Source organism: Saimiri boliviensis, chromosome 11 (assembly GCF_048565385.1).
Source record: "Saimiri boliviensis isolate mSaiBol1 chromosome 11, mSaiBol1.pri, whole genome shotgun sequence".
NCBI lineage: Eukaryota > Metazoa > Chordata > Mammalia > Primates > Cebidae > Saimiri > Saimiri boliviensis.
This window is the reverse complement of record NC_133459.1, coordinates 15,051,102-15,058,343: the sequence shown is the minus strand read 5'-3', so window position 1 is coordinate 15,058,343 and position 7,242 is coordinate 15,051,102.

Here is a 7,242-nt window from a genome sequence, read left to right as displayed (position 1 = left end):
TGCTGATTCTCCTCCCTCCCTCCCTCCCTCCCTTTCCTCCCTCCCTCCCTCCCTCCTTCCCTCCCTCCCTTCCTTTCTTCCTTCCCTTCTTTTTTCTCACTCTGTCCTCCAGGCTGGACATGTAGTGGCAGGATCTCAGTTCACTACAACCTCCACTTCCTGGGTTCAAGTGATTCTTGTGCCTCAGCCACCCTGTAGCTGGGATTACAGGCACCTGCCACCACACCCCAGCCCTCTTTCCATCTTTCAGTCCCCTTCATTCTCCTCCCTGATTGTGTCTCCTATGGACCAGCAGCATCCCCATCCTTGGTGACACTCCCTAGTGGTGAGACAGACAAGCAAGACAAGCAGGTGAGGTGAGGGCCGCACGCAGCGTGTTGTCAGGATGTGGGGCAGCAGAAACTGGACGCTGTCGGTGGGGTGGGAATTGCACAGCTACTTTGGAAAACAGCTTGGCTGCATCTGCAAAAGCTTAACCTGCCTGTCCTATGACCCAGACATGCACTGCCTTCCTTTGGGCACATATGTACCAACAGAAATAGGTACATATATGCCCCAAAAGACCTGAATCAGCATGTTTTTAGCAGTGTTATCCATTAATAGCCAAAATACTAGAAACTGCTCAAATGCTCATCAATAGTAAAATGAAAACCCTGATATATTCACACAGTGCAACACTGCACAGTCATGAAAATAAACCATCCACAACCACAGGTACTGTCTATGTCTGTGTGGGCGAATATAATCTAGACTGAACATGAGAGACGCCAGACGCCAAAAAAAAAAAAAAAAAAAAAAAAAAGAGAGAAAAAAGAAATTAGTTGATTTGCATAAAGTACAAAACCAGGCAGACTAATTGATGGATCGAGGTCAGGGTGGGGAGAGCCTGCAGTGGCAGTAGTAATTGCTGAGGGAGGGGCGGCCGCTGTCGCTTACACAGGGACCCGGGGCTGTGGGTGCCTAAGATCTGAGAGCCCTTCTGCATGTGAGTTCAACTTCAGCTGAAAGCTTGCACAGTGCAAACTGTGGGGCTGTAGGGGCACAAATAAGGGAGCAGCCTGTCTTCACTGGGGGTCAGGGTGGGCTTCCTGGATGTGGTGCCACTGAAGTTGCATCCTGAGAGCTGAAATGGAGGTGGCAGGAGGGGGATGGCGCAGAGCCAAGTGGCCCCTCCGGGATTCCTTGTTGATTCATGTGGTGACCTGTTTTCTGTTGTCTCCCCCACTGGACCGTGAAATCCATGAAGGCAGGGCCTCTGGCTGTCTTCCCAGTGCTGCAGCCTCATTGCCAACTGCCATGCCTGGCACCCAGGAGCAGCTCAGTGAATGTTTTTTGCTGGGTCTGAGCCCAGCTCTGCATGAACCCTGAGCCCGAGCTCCGAGCCGCCCCTCAGACCCTCTCTGCTTCCCGACTCCCACCCCAGCTCTCCTCCCTCCCTTGAGCTACCAGGTGCCAGTGTGGCGGGGTGGAGGGTCTGGGTGCCCTCAGGCTGTGGGCAAGGTTGTCCCATCTGGGCTGAGACTTCCCTGGGCACCAGAAGACCTGCTGGGCCACTTTTTTGTTGTTTTTAGATGAGGTCTTACTCTGTCGCTCAGGCTAGAGTGCAGTGGCACTATTGCTGGTCCCTGCAGCCTCTGCCTCTTGGGTTCCAGCAATTTTCTTGCCTCAGTCTCCTGAGTAGCTGAGATTACAGGTGCCCACCACAACACCTGGCTAATTTTTGTATTTTTAGTAGAGACAAGATTTCGCCAGGTTGGCCAGGCTGGTCTCGAACTCCTGACTTCAAGTGATCTGCGCGCCTCAGCCTCCCAAAGTGCTGGGATTATGGGCGTGAACCATTGCTCCTGGCCTCGCTCGGTCACTCTTCACAGGAATTTGAACCTGGGTTCGCTCTCACTCCTGTCCCTGAGTGTGCCTTCCCCATCCCACTCTCCCGGCCTGTGTCTCCCCCAGATTGTATTTCTGGTGTTACTGGGAGAAAGAACTAAAAGAAACGGGCTGACATTGCAGCAGGAGGGACTCTGGTGGGACTAAGGCAGAGTTTCCCAACCGTGGGAACTGTCCCAGACACCTGGGCGGCTGAAGGGAGCAGAGTTAGGGAATCTCCTCCCTTAAGCAGCGTGAAGAACAGGATGAACAGTCATCTGCTTGGGAGGGGCACAGGGGAGTGGACAGGATGGCCTTTGGAAGCCACTCTCAAGCTCTTGGCTCATGAGCTACCCTGAGGGCTGGGAGCTGGTCAGGAAGGAGGAAGGGGTCAGCAATCGCGCCTGGCATTTCGGCTGCTGGCAAGGGTTGGAGAGAAGGAGGAGAGGGGTGTTGAAGGAGGCAGAAACCAAGCCTGCTTTGCATAAATGAGGCAATAGGATTCTGGGAATTAGAAGGTTTCTTAGAGTTTTCAGAGCAGGGTGTGGGGAAGTCCAGCACCGGATTCAGAGGCAGATGAACCTGGCTTGAGTCTTGCTTTAATTTAACTTACAAGCGAAGATGCTCTAGGCAAGCTGCTTCCCCTCTCTGAGCCTCAGTTTCCTCGTCTGGTAAACAGGCATGAAAATGCAGCTAAAAGGAGGTGATGCCTTGGAAAAGGACTTTGCAAAAAGCTCTATGCAAAGGGGAGACGATCTCCTGGGACAGACTGGGCAAGGATTATTACTATTATTATTATTTTGAGACAGCGTCTCACTGTGTCACCCAGGCTGGAGTGTAGTGGTATGATCTCAGTTCAGTGCAACCTCCACCTCCTGGGTTCAAGCAATTCTCCTGCCTCAACCTCTCAAGTAACTGAGACTACAGGCGCATGCCACCATGCCCAGCTAATTTTTGTATTTTTAGTAGAGACGGGGTTTCACCATGTTGGCCAGGATGGTCTCGATCTCTTGACCTCGTGATCCACCCGTCTCGGCCTCCCAAAGTGCTGGGATTACAGGTGTGAGCCACCGTGCCCGGCCGGGCAAGGATTATTGTGTAACGACAGCCACTTTATCGTCTCCAACTCAAGTGCCAGGTGTTACGGGTTTTGTTTTTGGTTTTTGGTTGTTTTTGAGAAGGAGTCTTGCCCTGTCTCCCAGGCTGGAGTGCAGTGGCGCGATCTCGGCTCACCGCAACCTTCGCCTCCCGGATTCAAGTGATTCTTTGCCTCAGCCTCCCAAGTAGCTGGTGCATGCCACCACACTCAGCTAAATTTGTGTATTTTTAGGAGAGACGGGGTTTCACCGCGTTAGCCAGGATAGTCTCGATCTCCCGATCTCGTGATCCACCCGCCTCAGCCTCCCAAAGTGCTGGGATTACAGGCACGAGCCACCGCGCCCGGCCACATTTTATTTTTTTAGGGCAATTGGCGCTTCTACAGCTTGGCAGTAGTGGGAGCAGCATCCTTCCCAGCCCAGCCACCAGAGGGCGGCAGAGCCCAGGGCTGGGATAGCGGGGGTCGTAGAGCTGTCGCTCATTTCCCACATTCCTGTGGGTTGAGTCCTCCTGAGGCTCGGCTGTGTCTGTGGGGCAGGGGTAGGGGGTCGGGGCAGAAGCAGTGGGCTGGGCAGAGGGGAAGGGAGGGCCCAGGGCCCAGGAGACAGAAGCACATGGCCAGTCCTGGCCTCAGCCCTGAGGGTTCCTAAGTCTGAAACATGTTCTGAGATGCCAGAGACCACCCCCTCGGTCTTGTGACATCCCAGTCCTTCATGCCAAGTTCTTTTTCTTTTTCTTCTTCTTTTTTTTTGAGAGGAGTCTTGCTCTGTTGCCAAAGCTGGAGTGCAGTGGCACGATCTCTGCTCACTGCAACCTCCGCTTCCCAGGTTCAAGCAATTCTGCCTCAGCCTCCTGAGTAGCTGCAACTACAGGTGCGCGCCACACGCCTGGCTAGTGTTTTTGCATTTTTAGTAGAGATGGGGTTTCACTATGTCGGCCAGGCTGGTCTCGAACTGCTGATCTCATGATCCGCCCGCCTCAGCCTCTCAAAGTGCTGGGATTACAGGTGTGAACCACCGCATCCAGCTGTCAAGTTCTTTTTTTTTTTTTTTTTTCAGATGGAGTCTTGCTCTGTCACCCAGGCTGGAGTGCAGTGGCACAATCGGCTCACTGCAACCTCCACCTCCCAGGTTCAAGCGATTCTCCTGCCTCAGCCTCCTGAGTAGCTGAGATTATGGCCATGTACCACTGCGCCAGGCTAACTTTTGTATTTTTAGCAGAGATGGGGTTTAGCTGTGTTGGTCAGGCTGCTCTCAAACTCCTGATGTCAGGTGATCCATCCACCTCGGCCTCCCAAAGTGCTGGGATTGCAGGTGTGAGCCACCGCCCCTGGATATGCCAAGTTCTTGGCTGAATAAGGGGACAATAAAAATCACTGCCACTGTGCACCGAGTGTTCTTAATCACTCCATTGGCACCAATTACCGCCTTTAATCCCTGTAACCCCCCCAGGAGCAGATTCTATTAAACTCAGCCAAACTTTGCCAAAGAAGAAAATGGAAGCTCAGAGAGGGGAAGTGACTTGCCTGAGGTCACACAGCAGGTAAAAGGCAGAGCGTCTTTGAACCCAGACCACCAGACCTAGGCCTACTCCCTGAAGCCCTTGACTGTCACAACTTCTTCCACTCCAGTTCTGCAGCGATTCCAGCTCAAAGCACAAGCATGTTCCTCAGCCCCCAGGATTCTCAGAGTAGCTTAAGAGGCAGGCAGTGAAGACAGGAAGGATGTGCCAGGGCTGTGCCCCGGCCCACTCACTCGGGCTCTCAGGAGGGGCTCCTCCCAGGCTGGGTGCAGTGGCTCATACCTGTAATCCCAGCACTTTGGGAGGCTGAGGCAGAAGGATCACTTGAGCTCAGGAGTTTGAGACCAGCCTGGGCAACGTAGTGAGACCTTATCTCTAAAAAGCATTATTTTAATTAGCCAGGCTTGGTGGTGAGTGACTGTATCCTAGCTACTCAGGAGGCTGAGGTGGGAGGATCACTTAAGCCCAGGAAGTAGAGGCTGCAGTGAGCCACGATCCCTCCACTACACTCCAGTCTGGGTGACAGAGAGAGACCCTGTCTCAAAACGAAAAGAAAAGGAAAAAGAAAAAGACTGGCTCTTCCCAGCATTGCACTGAGGAAGTCAGGCTGGTGCTGGAAATGGTCACAGTGGAGTGAATATTGCAAGTGGAGGTCAGCTCCCGCCGCTGCACTGGAGCCCACTGAGGCCTGGATTGGGAGAGGCAGGACCGAGAGGCCCAGGGGCCCCCCTGCTTCCCCACCAGGCTTCAGCCCCTCAGCCCAGCCCTGCTGCCGCCTCTGCCCTCCCTTGCCTGGGGTGGTGTGTGGTGATGATGAAATTGGTAGAGGCTGAGCCCCAGATCCTATTATCTCCTCCGGGGTGTGACAAGTGCCTGTGGCTGACCCTGCTGGGATCTCCCCCAACCGGAGCCTGAGGACTGGGGGTGGGGGTTCTTCTGAACCCACTCCCTATTCTTGACACCCCGCTGGGCAGCAGGATCCTTCAGACCAGATTCCACGGAAGCCCTAAGCTGTGCCCCTTGGCAGAGTGGCCCTGATACCTCCCAAAGCAGAGTGACAGCAAGCAGTGTCACACACACCTTGCCTCACCACTCGTCTACACCTGTCCCCTCGGGGTGGGGCAAAACAAGGCTCTGCAGGTAGCAAGTGGGGATGCGCCCTGGGAGGCTGTGCTGCTTGGCTGAGGTGGTGGCTGGCAGCACTGGTCACTCAGGGCCTTGGTGGCACCGTGGGCTCAGCCCACAGCTGGCTCGGACTCCTGGAGCCGGTGGCTTCTGGGGTCTGTGCAGGTGGTGGGAGGCTCGGGGGCACCTGGAGCTAAGTACCCGCGCCCTGGCTGGGGAGGAGCTGCAGGGTAGAAGGGTTCCCCCACACCCTTTTCCCAAACAGGTGCCTCCCTCCCTGACACCCACGCTGCACCTACTGTTTTCCAGGAACAGGCCGGTGCAATCGTTGAGTCAGCGGATTGAGGCTGCTGTCACCCTGGCAGCACCACAGGGTGAGCCTGCTGCTTGCAGGACCCAGCAGGGCCTGCCCAGGAGCCCCAGACCTGGCCGGGCTCCCGTTACCCGCCCCTTGCCAGTGTTCTTGCCTGGCGCTTGGCTCTGCTTCTCTGGCTCTCCTCTCCTTCCCCACCCTCTGGCCCAAACATCACCTCATGCCCAAACCCAGCCTCTCTCCAATTCCACAGATGCCAAACTGGCTGCTCCCTGGGGGTAGGATGCAGGATGAGAAGACCTGGGTTCAAATTTCAGGACCACACTGATTGGCTGTGTGGCCTTGGGCAAGTCCCTTTACCTCTCTGAGCCTCAGTTTCTTCATCAATGAGAGGCAAGTTGTCCTCCCACCGTGTCATGCTGTTGAAAGGGATCAAGTGCCCCGTGCAGTGCCCAGCCTGCAGGATGTACTGGGGCAGTGGTTTCTGCAGAATATGCCACAGACTCTTCCCCAGCAGGACCTGTTCTCCCAGGGCCTGTGGAGAAGGAAGTGGCGAGAGCTTTTGCTCAACCATCTTACATTAATCAGTGTGCAGTCATCATGTTCACACCAGCTCTGAATGCTGTCGCTGGTGAAATGTGCTTGAGCTTCGAGGCTCTCACCTTGGCCAGCCCTGGGCTCCGGGCTTGGGCAGAGCTGGTGCCAGATCTGGGGCTCCTGGCATGAATGAAGCCTGAAATGTGGATAGGTGAGGTTGGGACATGGGAGAACCCAACTGGTCAAAGAGGGGAGTGGGTGAGGCTGCCCGGGTTGGGGGCCACTGGCCGGGCACCTGCAGGTGGGGAGGCCTGGCCATCTCTGGAGCAGCTCCGGTGATGCCTCTGGTCAAAGGGCTCGTCCTAGAGCGTTTGTCCCACGCCCTGATTCTGGTCTTAGCACATGGCCCCTGCTCCACATAGGACCTTCTTACTCGTTTTGGGTTTGGGAGGAATTATGAAATTGTTAGGGTAATCGGCAGCATGGCGGGCACTGTCCAAGACCGGCAAAGGGGGGCTGGAAGGGCCGGGAGGAGAGAGCCTGGCACACCAGGATTGCTCAACAGATGACGGTGAAGAGGGAGGGGTTGTGTGAGTGGCAAGTGGCAGGCGGGAGTGAATCAGTGAATGAACAGTGAGTGAGTGAGTGACTCAATGGATACGTAAGCTAGCACCTCGGTGAAAACGTCGGCCAACACCAGCATCGCTCTCACTAAATGCGCAGCACTGTTCTAGGGGCTTTACTTGTAAAACTCACTCAGTCCTCACAAAAACCCTGTGAAG